The following is an 11914-nucleotide window of genomic DNA, read 5'->3' on the forward strand; positions in this document are numbered from 1 at the left end:
ACACAGATAGTTACAAGTAACACGGTATTTATTACAACCTAATACACTAAGCACGCAATACACTAACAATACAGCACTACAAATCCTAAACTACACTACACGTTCCCAATTCCACCCATAAACTAACTACACAGTTCACATATACAAGTATATAACAACCCACCCAACCTGACTATTCACTGTCCCTACGGGGTATGACGAAGGGTTAAAAGGATTGTTTGCAGAGCAGAGGCATGCTCTACAGAGGACAGACAACCAAGGCAGGGAACCAGGGTAACCACCAGGGGTTAATCAGGGCTAACCAGGGTTCAGGGGTCTATGGGGGGTGAACCAGGGGAGAGCAGGCACACAGGGAACCAGGGGATGAGCAGGATATATGGGAGAGGGTATAGTTGGTGGGATAGGGGTTTGGGAAGGGTAAATCAGGAACCAGGGGTGAGGGTTCCAGGGGAGAGAGCAGTAGGGGATAGAATACCAGCAGGGGAGCTGGGGTTCTGGCAGGGAAGGGGTTAAGGACAGCAGCAATGCTGCTGAGGTCTGGGAATCAGGGTCACAGAAGGGGTATAGGAGTAGGGTTAGGTGAGGGGGAATCGTTGGTGGGATAGGGGTTGATACTTAGGGTTTCTGCTCGTTCTTCTAGGGTGATCCTCGCCAGCCAGGGGGCCGATCGCGCTCTCCTCTGGGGCGGCTGGGGTCCGGTAGGGGTCTTCTCCTGAGCGCGATGCGCTCTCCTCTTAGGTGGGGGTGGCAGGGCTCCGGTCAGGCCTCTCCAGCCGGAGCTTCCGGAGCGCAGGACGCGCTCCTCTTTCAGGTGGGGGGGGTCCCGATCCTGAGCGCCGATGCGCTCTCCAGTGGGGGCCCCGATCCTAACTACGGAGTGCCGGGGGCGCCGGATATTTATCCCCCGGCGGCCCGCACTCCCGCGCCACCAGGGGGCGCGCGCGCACCACCATCATCCACGTGGGCCGGCGCAGTGATATGACGTCACTGCGCTGGCCAGCACATCGGGGACGCGCTGCAGACAGGCGGGAGAAGCCTTTGATCTCCCGCCTGCTGCACCTAGCATTCCGGACAGTGCGATAGTAATCGAACTGTCGTAATGCACATAATAGAAGGAGGAGAGGCTTCTCCCCTTCTTCTATCATGTGTAATTATCTCCAGCGGCGCTGGGGATAATTGCAACAAAGGGCTCAGATTCTGTTGAATCTGAGCTCTTTGTATCCATCAGGATGACCGGACCCTTGTCCGGTCATTCTGATGCAATTAGCCAGATTGCATCGGTGCGAATGCTTGGGGCACATTCACACCGATGCACCTGGTTTCTGTTGTAGGAGGGGGGGGATATATATAATATACATGTGTATTGATGCTTGGGGCACATCCATACAAATGTATACATTAATCATACATTCTAAGGGGGATTATATAAGGGGCCACATTCATATATATAAGGGGGCACAGGCCCCTACATTACAAGGGGGCACAAGCCCCTACAATATAAGGGGGCACAAGCCCCTACAATATAAGGGGGCACAAGCCCCTACAATATAAGGGGGCACAAGCCCCTACAATATAAGTGGGCACATATTTCCCACAGGGGCCACCATGAACCCCTGGGGATCACCATGGGCAGACGTGCGCAGATGCTGGGCACATTTGCGCACATCGTCCCATGATGCTATGGCTAATGTATGCACATATATACCATACATGCCCGCACGTGTTTGCAGGCATGCATGGATATATATGCATACGTCTTAACCGTTCCTCAACAATCCCCCTGTTGTCGGACTATATAATACGACAATATAATGGGGGAACGGGTTGAGATATATTTGCCCCCCTTCAACCCCATCTTTGGTGGAAGTTCAGGAAGAACTGTAGTGCACACTGATCTTTAGGTACTTAGACATCCCTAATCCAGCTTCCTCCGACCTGCCCTTCACCGTAACCTACTCCTCCGTCCACAGGATACACCGTCTTCTTCTTGACATCTTTAGGATACCACACACCCACAGTCTCTTTAACAGTCTTTTAGTGTCGGCCACCCCCACTTTGGAGTGACCACACCCCCACAGTCTCTCGGTAATTCTGCCGATCTTCAGGTATCTTCATCCCCCCCCCAATTCTGGAGTGGGTTCACCCTTACAGTCTTTAACTGGCCTTTCTTTAACAGTCTCTTGGTGTCGGCCACCCCCACTTTGGAGTGGCCACACCCCCACAGTCTCTCGGTAGTTCTGCCGATCTTCAGGTATGGCCCGCCTCCACGGCATCTGGAGCGGGTTCACCCTCACAGTCTCAGTCCCAACTTTCTTCTATTTTCCATCTTGATGGGTGCGGTTCTCCCATGGACAGATTAATAGGTCTTTACAAGGAAGGTCAAACTCTTAAGCGGTGATGTCATAGTACCTAAATTCTACTGCGGAGAACACCTCCATCACACTACACATCCAGCCTTTCCCTTAAGAACCTCACTGTTCCAGGGTTCAAGGTGGCAAATGAATGATGCCTGTCCCTATCGTGACAAAAACACAGAAATATAGTGGCAATACTGGATGAGCGGCTCAACCCCTAACACTGTAGCGTGTTTTACATTGGGGGAGCAGCCCCACCGCATGTGGACCGCAGCAAACGACTATCCCCAGCAAAAAATGCATACGGTGGAGGATGTCGGCGCGGTCCACATGCACCACAAGAGCATCCTACACAAAACGGAGCATTGTGCGGATGTAAATACAATCATATAAATCACAGAAAAAAATGCACCAAACGGATATGCCACTGACTATACTGGCTAGTCATAAATGCAGATATTAAAAGCTGAGACTTTCGCCAATATATTCCACTATGACTAGCCAGTATAGTCAGTGGCATATCCGTTTGGTGCATTTTTTTCTGTGATTTATATGATTGTATTTACATCCGCACAATGCTCAGTTTTGTGTAGGATGCTCTTGTGGTGCATGTGGACCGCGCCGACATCCTCCACCGTATGCATTTTTTGCTGGGGATAGTCGTTTGCTGCGGTCCACATGCGGTGGGGCTGCTCCCCGAATGTAAAACACGCTACAGTGTTAGGGGTTGAGCCGCTCCTCCAGTATTGCCACTATATTTCTGTGTTTTTGTCTTGTTCTATATGTAGTGTATGTGCCGTTACCTGGCATTCAAACACTCTTTTGCACCTGGTGACCTCCATCACAGGGTCTGATATGGGCGTGGCTTGCAGTCTTGGCTTTGTTCACATTGCACTAGTTGTCCTGCTAGGCGTTTGTGTGGAAGCCTGGCTGCGAGCTGGATTACATCGCCTTCAGACCGTGTTCACACCATAGGTAGCGTAGTGGTAGGACCCTTTGCCATGCTGAGTGACCGTGACGTGGTGCAATGATGGGCTCCGATGTTTTCCTGACAGGAATATATTGGCGAAAGTCTCAGCTTTTAATATCTGCATTTATGACTAGCCAGTATAGTCAGTGGCATATCCGTTTGGTGCATTTTTTTCTGTCCCTATCGTGACCTAACCTTATCCCCATTACATGTCACATCCCTCCCAACATCACCAAAATCATTATATGTATGTGTACCCATAGAGACTCATGCAACCTGGCAAATCTCTACACCTCCAAAGACACAGGTAGGTCGCAGACCCCTGTGTCAATGGGAAACGAGTATAGGATGCAAATGTGTACAGCCAAATAATAACTCACCGCAGTGTGTTGGGAGAGTTTCCTTGGGTGTGGGCTGTCACACATTTGTACCTAGATTCACACCGATGCACCTGGTTTCTGTTGTAGGAGGGGGGGAATATATATAATATACATGTGTATTGATGCTTGGGGCACATCCATACACATGTATACATTAATTATACATTCTAAGGGGGATTATATAAGGGGCCACATTCATATATATAAGGGGGCACAGGCCCCTACATTACAAGGGGGCACAAGCCCCTACAATATAAGGGGGCACAAGCCCCTACAATATAAGGGGGCACATATTTCCCACAGGGGCCACCATGAGCCCCTGGGGATCACCATGGGCAGACGTGCGCAGATGCTGGGCACATTTGCGCACATCGTCCCATGATGCTATGGCTAATGTATGCACATATATACCATACATGCCCGCACGTGTTTGCAGGCATGCATGGATATATATGCATACGTCTCAACCGTTCCTCAACATTCTGCAACTTCCCACTTTGGCTCCGGCCTGGTGCTCCTGCCCTACCTCTGCCACCCCTGCGGAAGGGCCTGCCCCTTCTTCTGCCTGTCATTTTTTAAATGACCCGGTGACAAAAGTCTCTAGAGAAGCGCAGTGTATGTGGAAGAAGTTATATAACAACCCGCTTCAATCTGTCGTTTTGGGGGGCCACTGGTATATCACACCAGTTATAATTTTTTCACAGCTCACAGCCTGGGAGGTTTTTTTCTCCCAGGCTGTGAGCTGTGCGCTGCGATTGGCCAGCGCTGCAGCCTAGGAGAAGGAGACGCCCACAGGACAAGGGAAGACCCGCCTACTATAACTTAAGGAGCAAAGGTACCAGAGGGCATAACGGGAGAACGGAGCGGCTCCCGGGGATAATAGTAAGTGCAGTGAGATCCCCGGGTGCCGCTCTCCATGTCTGTATACTTAGTTCACATAGTTTTTACAAGTGAAAGGTCCTCTTTAAGCTAGCGATTTGTGTCACTAACAGTCTGTCCCTGCTCCACACAGCAACCTCTCCCTACACTGACAAAAGACAGAATGTAAAATGTCAGCCAGATCAGGTTTATTTATAAGGTATGTCCATGTGCTTAAATGTGTCAATTGGCTGTCCGGTACCACCTGATAGATGTGTCATGGGTCAATGTTCTTCACAATGTAAAATAATATGGCGGGCGCGAATATCGCTATATGTTCGCATGTTCGGCGAACCGCGAACGAGCAAAGTTTGCTGTGAACCGACCGCCGGGCGAATCGCAAGGCCATGTCTATTGGTGCTGCTTCCTATTTTGAGACAGCGGGTACAGAGGGTTAATCTCGGAGTTCATATTGCCAAACCATCAGAAACTGATAAGAAGGCTTTTGTCTTCTGGGCTTGCTAATATGCGCTGGACAGTATTCCAATCTGCATAGTTTTTCCCTAAAAAAAATGTTTTGCCATAAACTGGCACCATCATTTGCCGCGAACAAAAACGCACCCTTACCTTGTTGATTTGCATGGATCAACACCTGACTGAAAAATGAAGCATCATGGCTGCTGCTAGGGAGGAAAACAACAAGTGCCCATTGTGATGTCATCATCCATGGAAGCTGAGGGGTTCCATTGTGACACGCTCAGTGTTCCGTCTATTGAAATTTTCATGGAGGCAACCATATATTTTTTTTTCTCATAAATATATTTTTATTTTCATTTTCATCATATATGAAAAGGAAATGACACAAAAGCTCAAAGGATAGACATTAAAGAACTACAAAGTTACATAATTACTAATAACATCAAAATTCTATCCTTATCTTATTTCCTCTCATTTCACAAAAGAGAAAAACAAAACAGTAGAAAAAGAACAATATACAATATTTTAGATGCATTTCCAATCTAAAATATCAGGCTCCACCTCTAGTGCCCATTTATTTTCGCTTTTAAATTTGATCACACCGCCTAACCCCATCTTTTTTTTTAAATATATCTGTGAAATTGATAATTTAATCCCAGTACTGTGATAACAGAATTCTGCAAATTCTGAGTGTTTAGTAATTAAATATTCTTTATTCTCAGTATCAAATGCGTGCTTTAATCTAAAATATCTAAACCGTGTAAGATTGTCTAGATCTATACTAAGCCCCATTTCCTCTAGTGTCTTCAATTTTCCATCCCCCTCTATCTGTGAAATAAACCTAATACCATTTCTCTCCCAGAATGCAAAATCATCTAACTTCCAAAACTCACTTAAATTTAAATTTCCCCAGATAGGGGTGAACCTTAATGTGTAATTTATACCCAATATTTTTTTCACATTAACCCATATTAAGTGCATCATATTACTATACCCTGGGGGTCCATTATCCTCGAGTTATCTTTAGAGGATCTCAAGTGAGGGATTCTAGATTTGACTCTTTGGGCCTTTATTCTCTGGGCTAATAATCTCCCTACCTTGTTATTTTGGGAATAGTACTTAGCCTTGACTCGCTTTAAATTATTTTCATATCTGTACAAAAGACTTTAACCTCTTGCCGCCACGCTAACGCCGAAAGGCGTCATTGCGGCGGCTCTCCCAGGCTACGCTAACGCCGATAGGCGTCATCTCGCGTGAGCCGAGATTTCCTGTGAACGCGCGCACACAGGCGCGCGCGTTCACAGGATCGGAAGGTAAGCGAGTGGATCTCCAGCCTGCCAGCTGCGATCATTCGCTGGCAGGCTGGAGATGCAATTTTTTTAACCCCTAACAGGTATATTAGACGCTGTTTTGATAACAGCGTCTAATATACCTGCTACCTGGTCCTCTGGTGGTCCCTTTTGTTTGGATCGACCACCAGAGGACACAGGCAGCTCAGTAATATGCAGCACCAAGCACCACACTACACTACACCCCCCCCTGTCACTTATTAACCCCTTATTCACCCCTGATCACCCCTGATCACCCCATATAGACTCCCTGATCACCCCCCTGTCATTGATCACCCCCCTGTCATTGATCACCCCCTTGTAAGGCTCCATTCAGACCTCCGTATGATTTTTACGGATCCACTGATACATGGATCGGATCCGCAAAACACATACGGACATCTGAATGGAGCCTTACAGGGGGGTGATCAATGACGGGGGTGATCACCCCATATAGACTCCCTGATCATCCCCCTGTCATTGATCACCCCCTTGTCATTGATCACCCCCCTGTAAGGCTCCATTCAGACGTCCGTATGATTTTTACGGATCCACTGATACATGGATCGGATCCGCAAAACACATACGGACGTCTGAATGGAGCCTTACAGGGGGGTGATCAATGACGGGGGTGATCACCCCATATAGACTCCCTGATCACCCCCCTGTCATTGATCACCCCCCTGTAAGGCTCCATTCAGATGTCTATATGATTTTTACGGATCCACTGATACATGGATCGGATCCGCAAAACACATACGGACATCTGAATGGGCCTTACAGGGGGGTGATCAATGACAGGGGGGTGATCACCCCATATAGACTCGCTGATCACCCCCCTGTCATTGATCACCCCCCTGTCATTGATCACCCCCCGTTAGGCCCCATTCAGATGTCCGTATGTGTTTTGCGGATCCGATCCATGTATCCGTGGATCCGTAAAAGTCTCATATTCCACTAACTTGTGTCAAAAAATAAAATCTCACATGAACTCACCATACCCCTCACGGAATCCAAATGCGTAAAATGTTTTAGACATTTATATTCCAGACTTCTTCTCACGCTTTAGGGCCCCTAAAATGCCAGGGCAGTATAAATACCCCACATGTGACCCCATTTCGGAAAGAAGACACCCCAAGGTATTCGCTGAGGGGTATATGGAGTCCATGAAAGATTGAAATTTTTGTCCCAAGTTAGCGGAAAGGGAGACTTTGTGAGAAAAAAAAAAAAAAAATCAATTTCCGCTAACTTGTGGCAAAAAAAAAAATTTCTATGACCTCGCCATGCCCCTCATTGAATACCTTGGGGTGTCTTCTTTCCAAAATGGGGTCACATGTGGGGTATTTATACTGCCCTGGCATTTTAGGGGCCCTAAAGCGTGAGAAGAAGTCTAGGATCCAAATGTCTAAAAATGCCCTCCTAAAAGGAATGTGGGCCCCTTTGCGCATCTAGGCTGCAAAAAACTGTCACACATCTAGTATCGCCGTACTCAGGAGAAGTTGGGGAATGTGTTTTGGGGTGTCATTTTACATATACCCATGCTGGGTGAGAGAAATATCTCGGTCAAATGCCAACTTTGTATAAAAAAATGGGAAAAGTTGTCTTTTGCCGAGATATTTATCTCACCCAGCATGGGTATATGTAAAATGACACCCCAAAACACATTGCCCAACTTCTCCTGAGTACGGCGATACCACATGTGTGACACTTTTTTGCAGCCTAGGTGGGCAAAGGGGCCCACATTCCAAAGAGCACCTTTCGGATTTGACCGGCCATTTTTTACAGATTTTGATTTTAAACTACTTCTCACGCATTCGGGCCCCTAAAATGCCAGGGAAGTATAACTACCCCACAAGTGACCCCATTTTGGAAAGAAGACACCCCCAGGTATTTCGTGATGGGCATAGTGAGTTCATGGAAGTTTTTCTTTTTTTGTCACAAGTTAGTGGAATATGAGACTTTGTAAGAAAAAAAAAAAAAAAATCATCATTTTCCGCTAACTTGTGACAAAAAATAAAAAATTCTAGGAACTCGCCATGCCCCTCGCGGAATACCTTGGGGTGTCTTCTTTCCAAAATGGGGTCACTTGTGGGGTAGTTATACTGCCCTGGCATTTTAGGGGCCCAAATGCGTGCGAAGTAGTTTGAAATCAAAATGTGTAAAAAATGGCCGGTGAAATCCTAAAGGTGCTCTTTGGAATGTGGGCCCCTTTGCCCACCTAGGCTGCAAAAAAGTGTCACACATGTGGTATCGCCGTACTCAGGAGAAGTTGGGGAATGTGTTTTGGGGTGTCATTTTACATATACCCATGCTGGGTGAGATAAATATCTTGGTCAAATGCCAACTTTGTATAAAAAAATGGGAAAAGTTGTCTTTTGCCGAGATATTTCTCTCACCCAGCATGGGTATATGTAAAAAGACACCCCAAAACACATTGCCCAACTTCTCCTGAGTACGGCGATACCAGATGTGTGACACTTTTTTGCAGCCTAGGTGGGCAAAGGGGCCCACATTCCAAAGAGCACCTTTAGGATTTCACCGGCCATTTTTTACAGATTTTGATTTCAAACTACTTACCACACATAAGGGCCCCTAGAATGCCAGGGCAGTATAACTACCCCACAAGTGACCCCATTTTGGAAAGAAGACACCCCAAGGTATTTCGTGATGGGCATAGTGAGTTCATGGAAGTTTTTATTTTTTGTCACAAGTTAGTGGAATATGAGACTTTGTAAAAAAAAAAAAAAAAATCATCATTTTCCGCTAACTTGTGACAAAAAATAAAAAGTTCAATGAACTCACTATGCCCATCAGCGAATACCTTAGGGTGTCTACTTTCCGAAATGGGGTCATTTGTGGGGTGTTTGTACTGTCTGGCTATTGTAGAACCTCAGGAAACATGACAGGTGCTCAGAAAGTCAGAGCTGCTTCAAAAATCGGAAATTCACATTTTTGTACCATAGTTTGTAAACGCTATAACTTTTACCCAAACCATTTTTTTTTTACCCAAACATTTTTTTTTTATCAAAGACATGTAGAACAATAAATTTTGAGAAAAATGTATATATGGATGTCGTTTTTTTTGCAAAATTTTACAACTGAAAGTGAAAAATGTCATTTTTTTTGCAAAAAAATCGGTAAATTTCGATTAATAACAAAAAAAGTAAAAATGTCAGCAGCAATGAAATACCACCAAATGAAAGCTCTATTAGTGAGAAGAAAAGGAGGTAAAATTAATTTGGGTGGTAAGTTGCATGACCGAGCAATAAACCGCTAAAGTTGTGGAGTGCCGATTTGTAAAAAAGGGCCTGGTCACTAGGGGGGTATAAACCTGTGGTCCTTAAGTGGTTAAGCTGGAGTCTTAACTCTTTTAACCGGTCTGTGTAAACAGGAGTGATCTTGTTCTTATTCTCTACAGCCTTGATATCAGCTAGTAAACCAGAGATTCTTTTGTCCCTAATTTTTTTTGCCGTGTGGCTCAGTTTAATAAAGTGTCCCCTAATGAATGCTTTATGCGCATTCCACAAGGACATAGGACAGGAGACTGAACCAACATTATGCTGGAAAAATTCGCACAGGGCCTGTTCTAAGTCCTTTTTATATGTCGGGTGAGACAAGAGAAAATCACTACAGAGCCAGAGGCAAGGGCTTGGAGTCGTAAACGATTTCTGTATTGACATCGTAATAGCTGCGTGGTCAGACCACTTAATCAGGCCAATGGAAGATTCTGACGCTAACGGAAGTAATGATCTAGAGACCAGAAATAGGTCAATGCGGGAGTAAGAGCTATGCGCATTAGAGAAGTAAGTGTAATCCCGTTCAAGCGGGTGATGGATGCGCCAAACATCAAACACCTCTTCCGCATGCGCCCAATTTCTAAGACTATCAACCCTGTGTCTAGAGGGATGGGAGCTATCCAGGTCAGACAAAGGAGGAAGATTATAATCACCACACAAAATCAAATGACCCTGCCTAATTTTCTCTACTTTTTTAAGAAGTTTTTTCAGAAAGCTGACCTGATTTGTGTTAGGAGCATACAGCGCTACAATAGTATATCGAACATTATTAATGATGCAGGCGAGAATAATATATCGACCCGCTTCATCGATAATGCACTTATTCTGGATGACTGCAACAGTATCTCTAAAAGCTAAGAGTACCCCCCTCTGCTTTTTAGCATAATGTGAGTGAAGTATGACCGGGAATTTAAGGTGGTGGATTCTACCTTTGTCTTTTTCTAGGAGATGGGTCTCCTGGGCACATACAATATCCCCTTGAAGGTCTAAAGCCTCCTGCCATAGAAAGGCCCTTTTTGAAGGGACATTTAATCCCCGTACATTTAAGGAAACAAACTTAATAACCATTGGTAAAATTTTGCAATGCTTAACCTGAAGTATACATGTGATTCAATGTGAGCAGAGCGGGTCAACCAAGAAAAGGAGCTATAATCCCCATCTCCTTTAGCAGGTGCTGGTAATTGAGAGCCTAGAACAGCAATCTGAAACATAAAACAAGAAGAGCATAGAACAAACATATAACTGAGCAGCGCTCTTAGCTGCTGCGAAAGAGTGGGTGTAGTCCACGCTAAAATGGCGCAGGAGGTAACAGTGATGTTAAGCATCAGAAATAGAACATCACTGGCACCCATGTGAATAAGTGAGAAGTCACACAGCCATCAGTGCTTGGTACCCCTTCCAACTGTTACCACATGCCAGTCTGGAGGAACCAGTTGGGGATCTTTAGGAGATCTGTCCGAGGAGACCGCCAGACTTATATTCCATTCGGATAGGAGGGCTTTCCCTGACGCCACGGAGCTGATATTATATAGTGTGCCGTTCCTATGCACCAAAAGCTTGACTGGAAATCCCCAGCAATAAGAGATGTTATGCTCCCTCAGAGCTAGGGTGATTGGAGCGAGCTGTCTACGTTGTCTCAGGGTAGCAGCAGACAAGTCAGCGAATAACTTGCCGGTTTTATATGGGCCTGGAAGAGATCCTTTCTTCCTGGACGCCTCCAGAACTTGTTCCTTTACATGGAAAAAATGTATTCTTGCAAGTACGTCTCTAGGCACAGTGTCTGGAAGATAATTAGGCTTTGGCACTCTATGTGCTCTGTCAATAATTAACTCCGAAGCTACTAGTGAGGGTAGGAGGACCCAGAAAAGAGCACTGAGGTATTGTTTAAGTTCTGTAGAAGGGACATCATCCGGGATACCTCGGAATTTTATATTATTCCTGCGGGATCTGTCCTCTAAATCATTTAGTTTAGCCTTGATCCTCTCTACTTCCTCCTTTAAATCATTGTGAGCATCCATCAGATTATTATGGGAGGATGTAAATTCTCCCAGCTTGTTTTCTATATGAGAGACTCTGGGGACTAGGCTTTGGACAGTAGACTTGATAGGGCCCAGCCAGGACTGCAATTCTGTATGTAGCGCCTTGCTCACCTCCAACATCATGTCCTTAATCAATGTGCCAGAGGCTGGCTGGTTAGAGGTCTGGAATTGCTCCAGATTAGGAGCTGTGAACTCTGGGGCTAAAGGAGTAT

This window comes from Bufo bufo, chromosome 4, assembly GCF_905171765.1.
Source record: "Bufo bufo chromosome 4, aBufBuf1.1, whole genome shotgun sequence".
Lineage (NCBI taxonomy): Eukaryota > Metazoa > Chordata > Amphibia > Anura > Bufonidae > Bufo > Bufo bufo.